The sequence below is a fragment of the Thermobia domestica genome, chromosome 6 (assembly GCF_964235325.1).
Source record: "Thermobia domestica chromosome 6, izTheDome1.hap1.1, whole genome shotgun sequence".
NCBI classification, from domain to species: domain Eukaryota; kingdom Metazoa; phylum Arthropoda; class Insecta; order Zygentoma; family Lepismatidae; genus Thermobia; species Thermobia domestica.
Genome location: NC_137459.1, coordinates 228018179 through 228039929, shown reverse-complemented (window position 1 = coordinate 228039929; position 21751 = coordinate 228018179). Strand labels below are relative to the sequence as shown.

Genomic DNA, 21751 nt, shown 5'->3' with positions numbered 1-21751 from the left:
CTATATTTTTCCGTAAATCTTTCCGTTCTTAACAAATATCAATGATCAAGTAACAGTTCTCAGTATTCATGAGATTGATTGAAATCATGTATAAAAATGTTAAAAAGTGAAAGATCGTTTAAAGAATCTGAAAATTTTTATGGCTCACACAATTTTCAGTACTATGTAGGAACAAGTGAAACAATGTTTCATAAATCGTCTTGTATGGAAAAATTGAAGAACTTTTTATGAGTCGGAAAATTTTCATCATTTTGAAGCAAAAAGTAAAACAACTTTTTGTGAATCGGAAAGTTTTATTGCTCTATAGAAACAAATGTAAGGAATTTTCATGCATCGGAAAATTTTCATCACGATGTAGAAACAAGTGAAAATACTTTTCATAATCCGACCAGTTTTGGATATTATGTATAGTGATGTTAGGTGGAAAATTTTCCACTATATTTAACTGCACATTGAGATATACAACTCCTGTAGAGGAAAATTAGACAGCAACAAATCATAATTTTCCAATTAGATTTCGGGAACTAGAAAATTTTCTAATATTTCAAGTTGGGAAGTAAAAATTTACATAGTCTCTCTCTCTCTCTCTCTCTCTCTCTCTCACTCTCTCTCTCTCTCTCTCTCTATTATATCTACTTATTTATAAATGTTGCAGAATGTAAATCTATAAAATATATGAGAAAACCGTCTTATGCGTATTAAACTGACGAAATCTAATATTGTAAGATGGAAGGTGGATTCTGAGGGAAGAACGCATTGAAGTTTTTGAAACATTCTTGAAATGAAGAATCGTTAGATTTTCACTTCATGAAACTTTTTAAGACAATATTTACTACCAATAAATTTTATAGCTAAACAACGATATAGGAATAAGTGGAGTATGTTTTTATGAATCGGAAAATATTCATGACTTTTAATAAATTGAAATTTTAAATAATAGAATGGAATATTTGTACTCTACGAACTCATGTTCTCTGCATTTGGCATACACACACACACACACACACACACAGAGAGAGAGAGAGAGAGAGAGAGAGAGAGAGAAGTTGAATTGAGTTGATTTTGAGTTTAACGTTCCTTTCAACAGCGAGACTATATAAGACGGGACCAACTGATTAACGTGAAATCCGAACTACATGAGCTCCCGCTGGGAATCGAAGCCAGGTCTTCCATGCCAAAGGCGCGTATGCTAACCGCTTAGCAACGAAGGAGCTCGCAGATGAAAAGAGAGAGAGAAACACTATGTAAAATATTACTTCCCAACGTGAAATATTAGAAAATTTTCCGGTTCCCGAAAGCAAATTGGAAAATTATAATTTGTTGCTAACTAACTTGCCTCTACAAAAATTCAATTTTGTAGCTGAATGTGCAGTTAAATTTAGCGGAAAATTTTCCACCTAACATCACTATACATAATATCGAAAATTGTCCAGCTTATGAAAAGTTTTTTCCAATTCTTTCTACACCGTGATGAAAATTTTCCGATCTATGAAAATTTCTTTCACTTGTTTCTACAGAGCAATAAAACTTTCTGATTCACAAAAAAGGTTGTTTTACTCTTTGCTTCAAAATGATGAAAATTTTCCGACTCATAAAAAGTTCAAATTTTCCATATAAGACAAAAAATATTTCGATTCATAAAAATGGGTTAACTTGTTCTTACACTGTAAAAAATTTTTCTCGAGGTTTCCGGAAAAATGCGGGCAGCTCCGGAGGCAGAGACGTTTCCGAGGAATTTCGGAAAATGTATTTTTCCGACTCGCTAAGAAACTTGTAGGTTTCCGAAAACGATCGGAAAAGTTTTCTGGCTTGGGTCGGAAAAGTTTCCGAACCTCTTCCCGAGAGTTTTCGGAAACATACGTGTTTCTTAGTGAGTTGGAAAATTTCTGTTTCTGAAATTCCTCGGAAACGTCTCTGCCTCCGGAGCTGCCCGCATTTTCCAGGAAAGTTTTCATACTAAAACCTTTCCCATTTCCTTCGGGAACATCCTAAAAAATATTTTCCTTACGGAGTGATGCATGATTTTAAATTTTATATGTCATGGAGACCTTCTGAATAAAATGATTCATCAAAGATGCTAATACAATGTATATCATCTTTTTTTCCTTCTTCTCTTTTTTTATTTTGATTGTCTTCGATTCTGCAAATCAAACTAATATGTCTCCCTTAGAACAACATTGAAACTTTTACGCTAATTAAAAAAAATAGAAGTTGTCGGCCATACGTGCTTCTTGCATCTTTGATGGATAACAAAATTCAGGACTTCGTGCTGCATAAAATGTGAAATCAGGCATCACTCCGTAAAAAAACATGGTGATCCAAATCGGGTCAAATATCGTAGAAAAGTGAAAAATAGAGGATAGAACTTAAATAATTTGTTTGTTCTAAAATCATTGTTCTTTTTAATCTGGCCTTATATTTTTGAAAAAACATGAAGTTTCATTGTAAAACTTTAAGACCAAAACCATAGCATATATTTACCATTATCTTCATTCAAAAAGGCCTATATCTTTTTAAAATATCCATATGACGTAGAAGAGTGCAATAGACTAGTCACCAAATGATGATTGTACGTCACATCCTTAAAGGTGAATATATTAGATTTAAGAATTCTGTATGTACACTACAGTCTTTTTCAATTTTTTTTCGTGCAGATATACCGGTATTGAATGAATCCATATGTAAATACATTGTTTATATACACTTCCGTTTCTGTAAATCGACACACATTGTAATCTCACATACAGTTAATCTCTTCAACTGTAATTCTGACTTTAGTTTGATTCTTAAATTTTGCTTTAAACGTAAATTTCACGAATATATGGATGTCATAACTGTCGAACACTTCTATGATTGCGCATCATGAGTTAGCACACTTAATTCAGATACTTTACTTCATTTCACTTTGTATAGCAATGGTTAATGGCTACCTTATGGGGAAATTTGTACTTAAAAGGTTAGACTATTTTTTCTTGTTTTTCTACGTAGATAAGCACCACACAAGTAAGAACATATGGTACTTAGTTTATTTACATACGGGCCTATTAAAATAATATTACAAATTTGTTAATTGAAGTTTACAAACATGTGGGTCCGTACAGCAAATGTGCTTTTTTTTTTTTTTTTTTTTTTAACTGTCAGGAAGCGTTCTGTGTAGTCGAAAATGATTGGATTTACATCTATTGTAAGTATTCAGTCATATTTTGAGAATTAATTTGAATTGGAATTTTTCTGATAGTTTCTAAATACCATATTTTTCATGTGCGAACCATTAAAAAAAAAAAGTTTTCCTTGCTCAATATGTTCCCATACTTTTAGAGAGAACGAATGCAATTATTTTTACAAATTTAGTAAAACATAAATTTGAAGAGTGAAAATTGCGTGACTATACCAGAAATCTAACCCTTGACCTTTGGACTGACTTTCCAAATACGGCATCAGTCGATCCACCTTCCAGATTTTTTTAAAAATCAACTGATCATTCCTCATTTTGCTGAGCACACGAATTTATTCGTAATATTTTTTAAACCCTTACCAAAGTAGACAGGAACACGAACACAAATATATCTAGGACATTTAAAATTCCAAAGGCTCTCCCACCGGGAATCGAACCGGGGATCACGTACACAAAAGGTGCACGCGCTACCGTTAGACAAGTGGGAATGAATACCAGCACACAACGTTCACTCTTGATGTCGATATTCAGCTGTCAAGACCACATGAGGAGTAGTATGACTTTCATGTCGTGGTAGGACTACCTTCGTCTGATAATAGTGACGTGTTTATTTTCTAACACAGCATGTAGGTTTTTCACTTCCGTTCTGTCATGTTTCATTTCAATGAGGCAGCCGCTTTTAGGGAACCTCTCTGTTATCTAAAATACCTCCTTAGTATTCAAATGTATCTTTAGAATATTTTCATTACTGTTAATACTTAAATTCTACGGAACACCTCAAGAACGATTATTTAACATACAAAACTACATTTGGTGAAAAAGAAATAGGATTAGGGCCTATATATGGAAGAAATTTGTGCTTGGATCCGTACATAAATCTGTACCGCATCGCCAATTGCTACCATTACGCAAACACGACAGTGATTTACTAACATAAACTTTGCATAATTAAAAGAGTCATATTTACAAACACTAATGCTATGGTATTTTCTGGAATAAAACATAACCAATTGGTAATGCAAATGTAAACTTCAACCGTTGTTATTGTTTTGGGCAGAACTGGCACGGCGATGCAAATGTAAATCTATGTTAAAACTTGTGCTTTCAAAAGTTATTCAAACAGAGTAGCGAAGAGGGAATTTCTTGCTGACGTAGATGTTAAATAAAGTAAAATGGTAAGACGTGGCAATACGATGAGCTAATCTATCGTAACCTTACCTACTTTATCCTTCATTTCTCTGGGTTGTGGTTCGATTGCCGGCCACGCAAATTTGTTTTAGACATAATCGTGTCCGTCTTTTTCCCCAGGGTACTCCTTTCCTCCCACATTCTAATTCCACCAATTCACCATCATCATTCACTTCCTTCAATCATCGTCTCCCTTAGTCTAAAGGGAAATAATCTTGGGACGTTAAACCGAACTATTTCATTTAATTTTTCTACCCTACTTGTGAAAATAATGGTTAAACGTTGAGCTAACGTAACCTAACATACTCTACCCTAACCTACATTTGAAAATAACGGCAAAGCATTGAGTTAACGTAATTTAACTTAATCTACACTACTCAACCCTAATATTTTCTACTCTTCCTATCATACCCTCTACTTATGGTATGCCTATACTTAGCGCATAAACCCAACGTTGAATTTAAGAAAAGACAGTATTTCTGTGAAGCTTAGCGTAGTTTGTAGCCAAACATTATTTAAGAAAAAGGGACTATTTACCTTTACTTGAACATGTCGCTTAACAGGTGGATAAAGAATTGTGATCTGTTAGAGCACAGCTTTTTTTCCTTGAATATTTGGGCCCTAGATATCCATATTTGGTTTGGTTTCGAGTTTAGCATCCCCATCCCTCCGTGGCTAAGCGGTTAGCGTACGCGCCTTTATCGTGGGAGGCCCGGGCTCGATTCCCGGTGGGAGCTCATGTGGTTCGGATTCCACGTTAATCAGTAGGTCCACGTCTCATATACCCTCGCTGCTGAACGGGACGTTAAACTCAAACTCACTCACTCACTCAGCATCCCCATCAGCAGAGAGGCTTAATGTAAGATCCGAACTACATGAGCTCCCACGCCATCCCGCTTATCCCCGCCCCCCCAAAAATGCGCTATTTTTTATTGTTTTTTATTTTTTTTAAATATCAGATACAGTTTTCTTTTCAGTATTTGATAATTTCTTTTTTTTTCCTTAAAGATATGTCTGTCTAGAAGCATTAAAACACATTTGCCTTTCCGAAGAGTCAACTTAGCCCGCTTTCTTCCAATATCTAGTACGAAATGCTACCACATTCTATGCAGTTTTTTTATTTTATTTTTTCAGTTGTTACTGCACTGTTTTAGCCAATCAAATATATGATATTGCATGACATGTCATAAACCTCATAGTTTTATACAACGTCCGATTATTCGTGGATAAGTTAATTCTTTCTCACAAACTGTTGGTGCGACGATGTAAGATTCTTACCGAAAGATAAAAATAATCAACGGTTTATCCTATCCGATCATAATTGTTGGTTGGTGCAACCGAGCGTAACTGTGCAAAGTGTGAAAACGAAGTTAAAATTCAAAACAGAGGCAAATACGATGTAAAACATATTTCGTAAAAAAAAAAAAAAAAAAAGAAAGAAAAAGAAAAAAAAGAAAGAAAGAAAGAAATCTGAATATAACTAATTACTGTCAGTGCACAACATACTGAAATGAAATTTGGGTGATACTCAAAGTATAGCATGTATAGGTGTGCTCTTCCATTATCCTCATATATGCGTATACCCCCGTCGCTGACGCGCCTGCTCCCTACGGACACACCATCTTGCTATCGCTCTAGACCCTCTGCTGCGCTCCTGCTTTGACTCGGTTAGATAGCATTCGTGCTTTTTAGTGACCACCTACAAGTTGGTTCGTGGTTTATACACTAGCTCCTCGTTTGGTGCATGTTCTGCAAAAATGCAATTTTAATGTGTGAAAATTTGGTAGAACCGTCTGCTCGAGTAATGCCCCAAATATCCTAAATTAACCTGACCAAAACTAACCCAAAGTAACCTAACCTACCTAAACCATAAAAAAAGTACAGAAAATATAGCAAGAAAGTCTACCGACGCACCCGCTCGCTCCGCTTGGGCCCCCTTGCTGCGCTCCTGCCCTGACTCGGTTAGATAGCATTCGTGCTTTTTAGTTGCCACCTACAAACTGGTTCGTGGTTTATGCACTAGCATCTCATTTAGTGCATGTTCTGCAAAAATGCAATAAATGTGTGAAAATTTGGTAGAACCGTTTGCTCGAGTAATGCCCCAAATATCCTAACCTAACCTGACCAAAAGTTACCCAAAGAAACCTAACCTACCTAAACCATAAAAAAAAGTATAGAAAATATAGTAAGAAAGTCTACGGACGCACCCCCTCGCTCCGCTCGGGACCCCTTTGCTGCGCTCCTGCCCTGACTCCGTTAGATAGCATTCGTGCTTTTTAGTGGCCACCTACAAGTTGCTTTGTGATTTATGCACTAGCTCCTCATTTAGTGCATGTTCTGCAAAAATGCAATAAATGTGTGAAAATTTGGTAGAACCTTCTGCTTGAGTAATGCCCCAAATATCCTAAACTAACCCAAAGTAACCTAACCTACCTAAACCATAAAAAATACATGAAAGTATAGCAAGAAAGTACAAAATTTAAGCAAAATAATCTGGCCCCCAGTTGCAAAAATATGCCATAGTTTGTATGACATATGTGTACACTGTATTGACACTGAGACTTGCTGAAGTCATTGTGAAAGTAATAATGAAGCCTCTCATTTAGTGCATGCTCTGTTAAAAGAAATACTAACCTGTACCCTAACCTGGAAATCTAAGAAATATGTGAAAATTTGGTAGAATCGTCTGCACGAGTAATGCCGAAATCACTTATATTCACACTCTCATGAAAAGTGTTTTACATCGTATTTTGCCTATATATATTCTTTTCGGTAGGACTGTCTGCTCGAGTGATCCCTATTATAGGATTGGGATATTTTTTGGAACTAGGCCAAAATCATTTAAAATCACCATGTAAAAATTATTGCGGAAATTTTATGTATTTTTCCACCATCCTCGTTTATGCGTATGCCTCCCGTCATTGACGCGCCTGCTCCCTACGGACGCACCGCGTCGCTCCGCCCGGGCCACCCTACTGCGCTTCTGCTCTGACTCGGTTAGATAGCATTCGTGCTTTTTAGTGGCCACCTACAAGTTGGTTCGTGGTTTATGTACTAGCTCCTCATTTAGTGCATGTTCTGCAAAAATGCAATAATTGTGTGAAAATTTGATACAACAGTGTGCTCGAGTAATGACCGAAATATCCTAAACTAACCTAACCTACCTAATCCATAAACAAATACTGAAACTATAGCAAGAAAATACAAAATTTAAGCAAAATATTTTGGCCCCCCACTTCTAAAAATATGCCGTACTTTGTATGGCATATACGTATACACTGTATTGACACTGAGACCTGCTGAAGTCATTCTGAAAATAGTAATGAAGCTTCCCATTTAATACATGCTCTATTAAAAGAAATACTAACCTTACCCTAACCTGGAAATGTAAGAAATATGAAAAAATGGGTAGAATCGTCTGCACGCGTAATTCCGAAATTATTTATATTCACACTCTTCGTTTACGAAAAGTGTTTCTCATTTATTTCCCATGATGCATCAGTAAAAAGTTTCCGAGTACCCAGGTAAAGCTAGTTTACCGTAAAATAAAGGAAAAGTAACATCAAATTATGGGAAATGTATGAGAAAATTCCTTTAAAATAAAGAAAACTTGTTTCCGTTTCTGAACACACCGAATCCTTCCTGATTTCTTACGGAAAGTGTCTTATTTTCGTTAAAGTGGAGTAACGTTCTGTTGATTTGTCCGGAAACGTAGACTTTTCTATGCAAAATCTTTCCCCGAAGATGAGAAACCTTCCCGATATTTTTTACAGTGTACATAGTATTGAAAATTGTGTAAGCCATGAAAATTTTCAAATTCTTTAAACGATCTCTCCCTTTTTTACATTTCTGTACATGAATTCAACTAATTTTATGATTACTGGTGAATTGTTACTTGATTACTGATATTTTTTTAGAAAATTTTCCACCTCACATCACTAGGCACCGCTCATTCACAAAAAGTGCACACATGACCGCTATATGAAGACATCATCTTAAGCAAATTCAGAGATTTCAAAATGGGAACGAGTTTTTAATAATAATAATAGTACTCCATTATTATTATTATTATTATTATTATTATTATTATTATTATTATTATTAGTATTATTATTATTATTATTATTATAAGAGTTGTGTTTAAAAATATTGTCCTATCGCTACATCTTGCATGAGAGGCCCGGAAGTCTAGTACGCCAGTGATGTCCTTTATTGTGTGTTTGTATCTCCTTCCGTTTCGTATGGATGTTTTGTTTTATGCTTTGAAGCTTTGATTATAAACATTCACATTATGTAACTTTTTCGTTTTTCTACGATTTTTTTTTAAAAAAAGGAGAGAAATGCTTTCCTCTGATATCTGTTTTTCTTTTACCTTTCGTTTTGTTTGAACAGCTTAAGTAAGATCGTTATGTAACTTGCGTCATCCATTGCCTTCACGATAATAAAATCATCATTCTCAACAATTTATTTTATTCTCTTAGTTGCAGTTTGCCTCACTGAGATGTTTCTAACAAAATTGAGGTTTGGTCCAACGCCTTTCGGATTCTCAACCAACCCAATCGCCGATATTTTTGGTTGCCTTCTTTTGCAGGGAAAAGAGAATTGCAAGTAGTAATGCATTTTTGGAGTCGTCAATACAGATTACCGGAAACAGCGCAGTTAGGTCTGCGCGCAAGTATTTGCAAAGTATTTGAATAAATTATACAACAAGTGCTTTTATCTTTTATTTACTTTCAGGATCAGGAAGCTGACATATATCTCTAAGAAGGAAGGAATTCTTTTATGTTATAACAAGAAAAGGCAGCACTAAAATTTGGAGGAAAATGCAAATTTGTAAGAGACTATATACTTAGGCTAACCGGGTCAAAACTGAAACATTCTAGAGACTTGAAAGTTGGGTTGAATAATTTAATATGCGATTTTGAGATTAGATAGCAAAAGACAAGGAGATATACACAAACACTTCTTGGCCAGAATCGACCATGGCTGCAAAAGAACACCAGTTTTCCCATCGATGCTGCTGAAATGAGTCAGGGAGATGGGCGTCCAGTGGCTGGGTTTGCGGAAAGTAGCGACCGTTCATAAAGGAGGAAATCAGTAAAATTGTGAGCAAGAACAACTAAAAGTGAACTTGCATTTTCAACGCAAGTGAGCCTAGGAGCTGCAGGAGAAACGGAGGGTGCGAAAGTAGTAAAGGGCATTATTTTTACAACTCCGACCATAACTTCCAAGTATAGAAAGACATATATAACATCATCGGATTCCATAGTGCTATTAACAGGGAGAAAGGCATTGTCAGTTATTGTTGAAGTCAAGCTAACAAAATCGCAATATAATGTCATGAGATTAGCTGCAAATGATGCCAATAGTAATATTTTCTTCGAGCACAGAACTGTTCTAGAAGTTAAAAGGAAGTGCTACCCTGAGGAGACAGAGATTAGTGTTTCCGATAAAGCTGCAGAAACAACGTTGCAAGGGGTTTTAAATCACATTGCTAAAAAGTAATCGAAGTCCATTCCTCGAATCTCGAAGAAATGGAAAATATTCAACTCATTTCCAAATGAGGATGTAGTGGGAGTTCCTGTCATAAAGAATATCATCAAGACTTAGAAATGATAAAAATATATCTGATGGAGGTATGCTTGACACATCTTTTGTTGCATTTCAGATTAGAATTAAAAGCAGCAAAATGATTTGGAAAAATCCTCATCTATCTTCTCCCCAAATCTGCAAACTTATAAAACTTTAATATAGGTTCTGATATTATTGTTGCAGAAATGGAATACATAGAAAAACAAATAGAGAACCTACAGTCTTCAGTTATGAATTTTGATTGTGACTAAATTACTGTTACGCATAAACTTCTAATTATTTTTTTAAAGAAAATTATTTGTTATTATTATTTCATTTTAAAACATTCTCTGATTTTCTTTTGGTTTGGTTTATTTTGCCACACGCATATAATATTTCAAACAGTAATTTTATTGTTGTGTAATTATGTGTGTTAAGTGTGTATAAAATATATGTTTATTTAGTATTTTTGAGAGTACATTATAACCATTTTCAGCCCATATTCATATAGTACAACATTATTGATAGCTTTATCTGAAATTATGGTGCTCGTACATGCTCACAAACTTACAAATTGCACATGTATAAAGAACGATTTCTGAATGTTATAAATTTAATCCAATGTATAGTTTCACTTTACCTGGCAAAATTAAGATCATAAGACGTATTCTATTACTCAACGACGATACTACAACAATTTTAAACTTTTTCATTTATGTACTAAATAACTGAGTAGCAAAAATATGAAATTATATGCAAATAGAGGTTTTAGCCAGGAAATTTGGAAAATGTACCACTGTGCGACGTTTAGAATGCAGACATCGCATTCGAAACGTCAGATATCAATACCTTCACCAAGCTGATAGCCCGAGAAAAGTTACTAAATCACGTCGCCAGGAAAAAATTAATTCTTTCGATGTCGAACACTCAATTGTTTGGTACCCTGTATAAACTCTCTTAATCAAAATACTAACTCATAAATATTTCATTTTTTTAAATTTTTACAAAAATAATACAATAGTTTTAAGCATAAACAATTCCTAAATATTTAGCTCAATGCTATTTCGTTTTAACTGTACTAGAATCATCCGGAAATATATTCAAAATGGCTAACAACTGATTTCGTTATTATCCTCATAACATCTTGTAATGTCATATAAATGGGGGATATAACTAACTAACTAACTCTATGGCCTATGGAACCCGCAGGTTCAGTGCCGCGTTCACAAAAGCTCTCCACTGACTTCTATTCTTAGCTAATTGCATCCAGTTTCTACTTTGTATTCCTATCTCTGCGAGATCCATCTTAATATTATCCACCCATCTGCGCCTAGGTCTTCCTAATGATCGTTTTCCTATGGCTCTTCCAGTCAAGACTTTGAAAGCGTTTCTACTTTCTTCCATTCTAGCTACATGACCTGCCCACCTAAGCCTCCTAGACTTGACGACCCTAACAATGTTGGGTAAACCGTATGAACTACGTAGTTCCTCGTTATGAAGTTTCCACCATTCCCCATTCTCGTTCCTCTTGGGTCCGAATATTCTTCTCAGGATCCTGTTCTCGAATACTTTCAGTCTATGTTCTTCCCTCAGAGTAAGTGACCATGTTTCGCAACCATACAGAACAACAGGCATGATTATCGTTTTATATATTTTAAGCTTCAATGGTGGATATAGTATCGTTTTTTGAAAACGTTCTGTTGTATGTAAGTAAACAACAACACAAAAAATACCGCCAAGATAGTGTTATACTACCTGTGTTTTTGGAAGGAAAAAGAAGAGAGAGGTAGAGAAAAGGGAAAGTCTATCCTGAGGCTATTTTGTTTATAGAATTTCAAACTGCATTTTATCAATAGGGGAAAAGAGGAAGAAAAACAAGAACGACATCCAGTAGTTATGAACAGATGAATTAATCAAGGAATGAAATGTAAACTATTTCTACTTATAGCAAAAGAAGAAGAAAATTACTATTACTAATAAGAGGAATCATATTATAACAATAGGAATAAGAATTTATTCATTGGATCGAAAGCATAGTCTATCTCTTATGATTCATTTATTAAGAATGGTACTATTAAAATTAATATTGAGGTTTATTGATGTTTACTTGAAGATGACACGGTATGTACTTCTGGTCACAAAAAGCGGGATTACCTTCCAGAGACTAAGTCTGAAAGAGATACTTAGATCCTTAGGAATTCCCTTCAGGAGTGCCTCTTTATCCCTGCATTTTTGCTACAGTCAGGGGTTGAAGGATAATAGTTTTCTGGATATAGACAATAAATATTCAGTATCCAGATAACGTATTCCTATTTCTTTCAAATGATTGTTCACATTTCATGCACTTCGTACATCGTTGCATGTACGACATTTACCGGTTTGGAGAGAAAAGAATATTAGTCTTTCCATATTTAAGATTCACATCGACAGCTTTATTTCTGTATGACAAGTATTAAAATGTCCAGTTGTCCGACCATTTAGGGTATTCTTTTAACATGCTACCAGGTCCGCAAATAGAGATCACCTTTACCAAAATATGTAATCGTATGTATTATCTGTCAGAAAAGTAAATGTACACCTATTTTTCGAGTCTGGCATTCCTGCTCTTTATCCGTGGAGATTATGAGAATTAAATCAATCAAATGTTTACTGAGGGGCAAAAAGAAAAGTTTAATCTGAATAAGACATTGCAGAGGGACACAGGATATGAATACGAATAGTGCATAGTGTAAATAAAAGACGACACCGAAAGAGAAAGCCAGAAACAGCTGTTAAACTTAGAAAAAAGAGTAAAAATTGTTGAAGTAGGAACATAAAACACAAATACAACAAATACGCCGACAACTAAACGATCACCGAGCCATGATCTTGGTGTAGTGGTTAAGGTGCTGGCTTACAAATGCAAAGGTCGCCAGTTCGAATCTTCAGTGAGGACATTTTTAAAAATTTTTGTTATGAATACATGCAGCTCATGAGAGATGGTAAAAGAGGTCTTATTTAGTCTTTCGTAGCAATTATTATTGGTAATGTTTAGTATTTTTTGTCTTTGTGTATTGCTTTTATTCTTTTCTTCATTTCAAAAGAGAAGAATATCCGAGCAAATGCCACCAAAATTCCTCATGTTTTGAATGTAAACGCCATTTGCAATTAGTAAAGAATAAAAATTTAACGTTCCGATGTAGCTGCAAAAAGTAAAAAGACAAACATGGAAGTGGAGTGTTCGAATCCATACTCATGGTTATTAAAAATACAATTTCTACATGCCTTACACCTCCCGACCACGTTTCTACGTTAGCAAGTAAGAGGTTTGTGTTTAGGTTAGGCTGGTCAATACGTTTTGAAAAGGGGCCGGTTTAGCTCTGACGCACCACAGGTGCGAGAAGGGAGCAAATCACTTTTTCTCTCTCCCTCTGTGTGTCTATTTATCTATCTATCTGTGTATATATATATAACGCTATTTGTGAATGCCATAACCACCCTAATTTTCAGCGGATTGAGATTAAACTTGGCACAAACATTAATTGTTGAAATATCTTGATGAGTTCGTTAACCAGAATAATCAGATGAAAATGTTCAAAATGGCGGCCCTTCAAGCCCCCAAAAATGTCCAAGGGAACGAAATTTCGCCCATAAATAGGTATTTAGAAAGTTTGAATAACTTTTCCTCTTTTACTGAAATACATGTGTGCAGAGACTTATTGAAATATTGGACCCGATTAATCGCATAAAGAAGGTTCACGCCCTTTCGCTACGGTCAGGCTTTTTTTTGAAGGTGAAGTAACTTGTGAAACGTGTTATTTGAAAGAATAATATAATAAATGTGCTTTCCCCTAACACAGAGAACTGTAAATCATGTATTTCGAGTTCGGGGGCGTGAATGGCGAGGAGTGTCATTTGATTTGCTTTTTAGTAACACATTGCAAATAAAGGTAGACAACATTAGTGGTAAGTAAAATAATAATAATAATAATAATAATAATAATAATAATAATAATAATAATAATAATAATAATAATAATAATAATAATAGGTGTTGTTTGTGGCAAGGCAATATCTTTCTCAATTCTTCTTCAAACGTAATAATTGTAACGCCACATCTCCCTTACAAACAAAATATTAGCAATTTATATCGAGAGAACGGGAAATTGTAGAGTGATGGGAGCAACGTTGGACAGATGCACTCATAGTAGTCAGAAAAATAAGCGATTTTAATGCAAAATGAACGAAGAGTCATTGTCATGGGTAGTCGTGGAGCCACGGCAGCGCCCTCTTTAGGCAAAATGTCGATAACTTATATCGAGAGAACAGGAGGTAATAGTGAGATGGGACCAACGTCGGACACCGTGGACCCATGAGGCGCATCGAAAAGAAAATAGGGGGGCGCCAGCTAGCCTTACTTATTTCCACATAATAATATAAAATTATATTGTCGAAATACACACACGAGTTAGCTAGTAATATTTCATATTATTATTATTATTATTATTATTATTATTATTATTATTATTATTATTATTATTATCGACAGCGTCTTTTCTTACGTGTGCATGATTGACATGAAGCCAAAGAGAAGATCCATCATTCGTAGAAAGAATAAGAGTAGTCAGTTACTTTAACTGTGAACGACAGCGAAAAATACGAAAAGAGTGATTACCTGTAGTCAGGGGCGGATCCAGGGGGGGCGATCGTTCCCTCAGAAGAGGGAACTTTTTTCATTTTATATATATAAATAAAACCCATCTCAAAGTTTGGAGCCCTTAAAAGTAACAGTATGACAACCCACCGCCCCCCCCCGGAAGTCGGTCCTGGATCCGTCTCTGCCTGTAGCGGAAAGAAACAATACTTTCTCTCAAATGGATAAAAAAAACAAGCCGAGATAGATTAGAACTCGCATGGACGGCGCGAAAAGTCAGTGCTTTGTCCACTTTTTTCTTTAACTGACTCACCGAACGTGTTTCAGTAACTTACTTATTGCTAATATTACTTGCTTTACTCGTTTAACTTGCTTTTTCTAATAACTTATAACGACAGGGACACGAACACAGAAAGATAAGGAACTGTTAAAAATCATAGATGCTCTCCCGCCGGGAATCGAACCCGGGACACCATACACCAAAGGCGCACTTGCTAGTCACTAGATCAGCGGGGAGGGCACTGCTCACTTTCTGTGTCGTTAGGGATTACGGCCACAGTATTTCCAGCTATCACTTCTGTGGGTTGTGTACTATGATCACATGTTTCTTCTTTGCTGGAAGAGTTAAACCTACATTCTATGTAATACATGAGGTATTTAGACCTACATGCTCTTCATATAATGTAATAAAAGGGTCATGCTGGGAATAAGAAAAATAACATTCCTTGGACAAAACGGATATTATTGGTATCATAAATATTTATCTACGAGGCATGCGCAGTAGTATATTTCAGAATAGTTACTGTTTAGTTCAGTAAACGAAGAAAGGGGTATAAAAAAGCAAATATGTCGCCTCAACGAGATCGACCAGAGTTGACACGCGGAAGCAGATGTGTAGTAATACAACAACTTGGTTAAATTGATAATTGGTTCTTTATTCTGTAGTAGACCGTATCACAACTTTACGGAAGAGCAGAGAAAGACTTACTAACGCTGTCATATAGTAAGCTTTAGTAACACGATCATACAGACACAAATGGATGTAACTGTGAATACTACAACTTGGATTTAACGAAAGCCGTTTAGATATTCAGTGGTTTGCAGAGTTGTATAAGACACAAAAAGTTGACACAATACAATTCTTCATACCTCAGCTTCCAGTAACTAGATACATGCAATTTCTGGATAGATACTGAAACTGCTGTCGGATTTTAATACATGACGTATTGCAGGATACAAAATGCTTTGCATTACTTGTTTGTTTGTAGACAGCTACTAGCTTAGTGTTCTGAAAGGATGTGTATAAACTAGGGATAGTCAATTCCGGAATTATTAGTTTTCGGACTCCCGAAAGTAAAACCGGACAAATTCCGGAATTCGGAAAATCCCGATTTTGGAATAATTCCGGAATTCGGAAAAATCCGGAATTTAGAAATTTCAGATTTCGTTTACATTCCGGAATTCGGAAAAATCCGATTTTTTTTCGAAATCCGGAGTTTTTCTCAATTGCGGAATTTTCTAAATTCCGGATTGTTTCCGAGTTCCGAAATTATTTTGAATTCCGGAGTTTAACTGAATTTCATAATTTTCCGAAATCCGGAAAGTGAAAGTTCCGCTTCCGAAAAATGAATTTATTTTGGTTAATATGAATCGTGGCGGAAATAAGTCTTTGACCAGGTAATGGCGACTTCTTTGAAAGAAATGGGGTGTATGAGAATTCAATCTGTCATATTTGTAGTTTCGTGTGGAGAAAAAACAAACTTGTGAAACAGCGGTTTAAGAACAACTCAAGTTATTAATGTAAACTTTTCCGACTTCATAAAAGAAATACGAAAGGCATTTTGAACCGAAGAAATATAACATACAAGTTTGCAAGCGGAGACAAAGAAACCTAACGTAACCAGACGAAAAACGAATCTTTTACCGCGTAGCGATCGCGGTTCAGTGGTCAAGGTGCTTGTGCGAATGCACATTGTAATTTCTTTTTTACTTTAGGATTTTTGATGGCGATTGATCAGCGATAACATATGTTTTATTATATTCAGATATTTGAATACTCGGATGTTTCAATATTTTAACTATCAAATCTTCAGGAATAATAATAATAATAATATACTAATAATAATTATTATTATCTCGTAGAAGATTAAAAGCTAGGAGCTAATTATGGCTCAGATCATACCATTACAAGCAGAAACGTGACATTTGGAAAGAATATTTCGGTTTGGTTTAATGTTGCCCACGAGAAGAGGAATTTCTCATCTCGTTTCTAAAACAAATAAAATAACATGAGAATTAACATTTTACATTCGAGACGGGACAAGGCTAACTCAAAATTTTCGTCTCGCTTTGGAGATGAGAATCGAGACGAGACGAAAAGTATCATAAACATTTCCCGTCTTGTCTCGATTCTCGAAATAGTGTATGCCCATTCTTTAAGTAACAATTGCTATGTAGACTGAATCTCATAGGCTATTTCGTTACATTATATTTCAGAGCTCATTGAATTATGCTCTGTGTAGGTATTTTGTAGCAAAGCTTTTATATTTACCTCTGCATATCCTAAAAATTAGTTTATTATATGCCTTACTGTTGCGTGATATTCACTTATATTTATTACAGTTATTTTCCTTAAAACATACAGTAGAATACTTTCTACATGAAACTTCAATGGTACGTTGTAGTTTAAAACGTTGGTAGTTGCAGAGGTATGTCTTGAAGCAGTAGCGAAGCCAGGATGTGTGTTTGAGGGGGCAAGTGCTGTTATAGGCACATATAGAAAAATTACGAACAAAAAATATATAAACATAAAAATATATAAAAAATTACAAACATCAAAGTACCAAAGTACATTGTCGGACCTCTTTGGGGGGCAGCCCCTCCGGGCCCCCCTTCCCTATGCCAGTGTCTTGAAGGTACGGAACCCTTTCCCCGAAATCTCTACTTTTAAGTAAGTTTTGCCAAATTTCAACGGCAAGCTTAAAACTTTTATTATTATTATTATTATTATTATTATTATTATTATTATTATTATTATTATTATTATTATTATTATTATTATTATTATTATTATTATTATATCAATACCGTGTATAATCTTTAAAAGATATACGGTTTGTATCTGAATAGTAAAAGCTAATTGACTGTCGATCTCGGTCGTCGAGAAGTCTTCAGAGGGAAGGACATCGGTCACGTTCTGGGTTTGAGTTCCGAATGTGCAAATTTTCGGGCTCGAGCCAAAAATTGTTAAAAGTTATAGGCTTCAGCCAAACATGTTCAAAATAGCTGGGACCGGGTTTAGGCTTATCAACGGCTCGAGCGGCTCGGCTTACAGCTCATTCACTATCAAACCGAACGAAGAAGTGAGCCGAGCCAACAGCTCAACCAACCGAGCCGATTTGAGCCATCGGCTTAGTTGAGCTGAATCAAAACGTGCCGATGGATTAATTTCAACTTAGCTGGCTTGAACCGGTTCATATGAGCCGAGTAGAGGACCCATCCCAACCGAGAAAGCTCGAGCCATCGGCTCAATTGAGCTGAGTCGATGGCTCATTCCAACTGAGCCGGCTCGGGTCATCGGCTCATCCCAACCGAGCCGACTCGAGCTGTTCGCTCAGTTGATACGAGCCGAGCCGGTTGATATCGCTACCCGAGTTGGTCTTCTGCTTGGGCTCAAAAATCCGACAGTGAAGGTCTCAGCCTTGATTTTAAGAACAACAGTATATACTTATATTGGTGATTACGACATTTGAGGCTGTATCGTAATAATAAAAAAAAACTTGTCTTCTCGATATCTAGACGAGACGAGATACACAAAAAGTGCCCCACGAGATGCACTAAACGAGACGAGACACACCCCTGTCGTGAGCAACACTAAAAAGTATTCCACATTAGTGCTTACATTCCTCATGGTTTTCGCTTTCCAGTCTAATCAGGCCTTTATTTAAAAAAGAGTTAAGACGAGCTGAACGAGCGAGCGAGCCGTTATCAAACTCGACTCAACTCGAAACTCGCCCTGGAAAACAGCTTGACCTTGATCGCTACGCGGTAAACGATTCGTTTTTAGTCTGGTTACGTTAGGTTTCTTTTTCTCCGCTTGCAAACTTGTGTGTTATATTTCTTCGATTCAAAATGTCTTTCGTATTTCTCTTATAATGTCGGAAAAGTTTACATTAATAACTTGAGTTTCTCTTAACCGTTGGTTCACAAGTTTGTTTTTTCTCCACACGAAACTACAAATATGACAGATTGAATTCTCATACTCTCTATTTCTTTCAAAGCAGTCGCCATTACCTGGTCAAAGACTTATTTCCACCACGATTCATATTAACCAAAATAAATACATTTTTTGGAAGCAGAACTTTCACTTTCCGGATTTCGAAAATTATGGAATTCAGTTAAAATCCATAATTCAGAATTCCGGAACTCGGGAAGAATCCGGAATTTAGAAAATTCCGCAATTGAGAAAAACTCCGGATTTCGAAAAAATCCGGATTTTTCCGAATTCCGGAATGTAAACGAAATCAGAAATTTCTAAATTCCGGATTTTTTCGAATTTCGGAATTATTCCAAAATCGGAATTTTCCGAATTCCGGAATTTGTCCGGTTTTACTTTCGGGAGTCCGAAAACTAATAATTCCGGAATTGGCTACCTCTAGTTTATACACAACCTTTCGTAACACTAAGCTAGTAGCTGTCTACAAACAAACAAGTAATGCAAAGCATTTTGTATCCTGCAATACGTCATGTATTAAAATCCGACAGCAGTTTCAGTATCTATCCAGAAATTGCGTGTATCTAGTTACTGGAAGCTGAGGTATGAAGAATTGTATTGTGTCAACTTTTTGTGTCTTATACAACTCTGCAAACCACTGAATATCTAAACGGCTTTCGTTAAATCCAAGTTGTAGTACTCACAGCTACATCCATTTGTGTCTGTATGATCGTGTTACTAAAGCTTACTATATGACAGCGTTAGTAAGTCTTTCTCTGCTCTTCCGTAAAGTTGTGATACGATCTACTACAGAATAAAGAACCAATTATCAATTTAACAAAGTTGTTGTATTACTACACATCTGCTTCCGCCTGTCAACTCTGGTCGATCTCGTTGACGCGATATATTTGCTTTTTTATACCCCTTTCTTCGTTTACTGAACTAAACAGTAACTATTCTGAAATATACTACTGCGCATGCCTCGTAGATAAATATTTATGATGAAAATAATTTCCGTTTTGTCCAAGGAATGTTCTTTTTCTTATTCCCAGCATGACCCATTTATTACATTATATGAAGAGCATGTAGGTATACAACCCACAGAAGTGATAGCTGGCAATACAGTGGTCGTAATCCCTAACGACACAGAAAGTGAGCAGTGCCCTCCCCACTGGTCTAGTGACTAGCACGTGCGCCTTTGGTGTATGGTGTCCCGAGTTCGATTCCCGGCGGGAGAGCAGCTATGATTTTTCACTGTCCTCGATGTTTCTGTGTTCGTGTCCCTGTCGTTATAATTATTAGAAAAAGCAAGTTAATCAAGTAAAATTAGCAATAAGTAAGTTACTGAAACACGTTCGGTGAGTCAGTTAAAAAAAAGTTGACAATGAACTGGCTGTTCGCGCCGTCCATGCGAGTTCGAATCTATCTCGGCTTGATTTTTTATCCATTTGAGAGAAAGTATTTTTTCTTTTCGCTAAGGTTGTCACTCTTTTCGTATTTTTCGCCGTCGTTCACAATTAAAGTACCTGCCTATTCTTATTCTTTCTACGAATGATGGATCTTTTCTTTGGCTTCATGTCAAACATGCACACGTAATGAAAAGACGCTGTCGATAATAATAATAATAATAATAATAATAATAATAATAATAATAATAATAATAATATGAAATATTACTAGCTAACTCGTGTGTGTATTTCGACAATATAATTTTCTATTATAATGTGGAAATAAGTAAGGCTGGCTGGCGCCCGCCCCCCTAATTTTTTCGATGCGCCTTATGGGTCCACGGTGTCCAACGTTGGTCTTATCTCAATAACACCTCCTGTTCTCTCGATATAGGTTGTCGACATTTTGGCTCTGCTTGGCTCCATGACTACCCATGGCAATGACTCTTCCTTCATTTTGCATTGAAATCGCTTATTTTTCTGAGTGCTATGAGTGCATACTGTCCAACGTTGCTCCCATCACTCAACAGTTTCCCGTTCTCTCGATATAAATTGCTAATATGTGTTTGTAAGGGAGATATGGCGTTACAATCATTACGTTTGAAGAAGAATTGAGAAAGATATTGCCTTGCCACAAGCAACACCAATTATTATTATTATTATTATTATTATTATTATTATTATTATTATTATTATTATTATTATTATTATTATTATTATTATTATTTATTATTGTTGTAGTTTTACTTACCACTAATGTTGCCTACCTTTATTTGCAATGCAATGTATTACTAAAAAGCAAATCAAATAACACTCCTTGCCATTCACGCTCCCGAACTCCAAATACATGCTTTACAGTTCTCTGTGTTAGAGGAAAGCACATTTATTATATTATTCTTTAAAATAACACGTTTCACAAGTTACTTCAACTTCAATGTTGTAATTTCATATCATCACTAACAATCATCTTGTTCCGATACGAAAATAACCCCCTCCTGCAAGAAAAAAAGCCTGTCCGTAGCGAAAGGGCATGAACCTTCTTTATGCGATTAATCGGGTCCAATATTTCAATAAGTCTCTGCACACATATATTTCAGTAAAAGAGGAAAAGTTATTCAAACTTTCTGAATATCCATTTATGGGCGAAATTTGGTTCCGTTGGAAGTTTTTAAGAGTTTAAAGGGCCGCCATTTTGAACATTTTCGTCTGATTACTCTGGTTAACGAACTGAAGATATTTCAACAATTAATGTTTGTGCCAAGTTTAATCTCAATCCGCTGAAAATTAGGGTGGTTATGGCATTCACAAATAGCGTTATATATATATACACAGATAGATAGATAAATAGACACACAGAGGGAGAGAGAAAAAGTGATTTGCTCCCTTCTCGCACCTGTGGTGCGTCAGAGCTAAACCGGGCCCTTTGCAAAACGTATTGACCAGCCTAACATAAACACAAACCTCTTACTTGCTAACGTAGAAACGTGGTTGGGAGGTGTAAGGCATGTAGAAATTGTAGTTTT

General features: G+C 35.8%; 1 protein-coding gene across 2 annotated transcripts in view; it reads right to left on the bottom strand.

Annotated features, from left to right (window-relative positions):
• Apoltp (Apolipoprotein lipid transfer particle) overlaps positions 1 to 21751 on the bottom strand; it is a 6186292-nt gene that overhangs the window by 2190336 nt on the left and 3974205 nt on the right. The window lies entirely within an intron of this gene.